This window comes from Penaeus monodon, chromosome 20, assembly GCF_015228065.2.
Source record: "Penaeus monodon isolate SGIC_2016 chromosome 20, NSTDA_Pmon_1, whole genome shotgun sequence".
NCBI classification, from domain to species: domain Eukaryota; kingdom Metazoa; phylum Arthropoda; class Malacostraca; order Decapoda; family Penaeidae; genus Penaeus; species Penaeus monodon.
In genome coordinates, this window is record NC_051405.1 from 21,228,727 (window position 1) to 21,230,064 (window position 1,338).

The window sequence follows — 1,338 nt, forward strand, 5'->3', positions numbered from 1 at the left end:
GAGAGACCCACACAGGTGTTTGACCCGCGTGGTAGATCGACTCACACGAGTAAATTAACATGAACATTTACAGACATAACGTCATCTCTCCCGTCCATTCCTTGTCCCCATGATGTCGCAAGAGACGCGATATTTCCCCAAACTACTTTTTTCCCCACCTCTACGACCCCCCGCCCCTCAAAAGCGGAAGGCAGCGCTTGACTTTATGTAATGGGTGTACGATAACATGGCCAAGGAGAACGTGTCCCAACAGCTGGTGGCTCCCGGCGGCGGAGGGAGGGAGCGGGAGGCGGAGAGGAGTATAGATTCTAGACATTTCTACCTGTTTCTAGATCTCGTGTAGTCATAGAACTCTGAAGGGATATTTGTTAATCTAGTAGGATAGTCTGTCTTTGCTGATAAAGTGGCAGCTTTTTTATAAAGTATATTCTATTCTTACTGATAATGATGTACGTGTTTAGTCAGTCCAGTAGGATTTCAATGCTCGTGCTTTTAAAAATATTATTGTATGGCCCTGTAATTATCGTAGAGTCTATGGTTAAATCACGTCTTTGCATTATTCCCTTTTGTAAAACTGTTCTTAATTGTTACAGATCGTATTTTGTTAAAGGGAAAGGCATTATTATATTTTCCCCCAAGCACAGATAAGAAGGTAGCTTTACGTAACGATCCTCTCTGACAGGGATTAGAGACCCGACTGCTTGGGTTCGCAAATTCTCTTAGAGATTCTGACTCCACTTAATCAACTCATAGCGATGCGGAACTTTTTTTCATCTCATAATGTGTCTTTTTATTTCTCATGACGAGAAGAAGTATAATATCTATATAAGAAGTAATCAATATATATAATCAAATACAACTGATTTTATAGCCTTAGTGTCCTTTGGCTGATTTCTGTTTATTATTCTAAACAAATACAAAGAAAACTGATTGATTCCACAGATTATCCCCTACAATTATCTATGTATATTTCAATTAAAAACTAAAATGTATTCCAAAAAAATGATTATCACATGCAATCATCGATGCATTTAGGCCATTAACAGCATGGCTTGAACTAATAAAGGATCGAATACACTCTAGTTGGATCCAGATCACATCAACCGTGAAATGTGGATACAAAAAAGAACCCTGGAGGTGTCTATGGTTGGTTATGGTGAACTGGTTCTAACTAGATGGCGCTGGAGGGCTTTTCGTTATGTTTGTTTGTTTGGCTGTATTATGTGCATTTACTCTTGTCTTGTGTGTCACTTTGTCTCTCTGTTTCATTCTTTTTTTCCTCTCTGTCTCCTTCTATGTCTTCCTCTGTGTGTGTGTGTTTATCTCTAGTTCTTACCA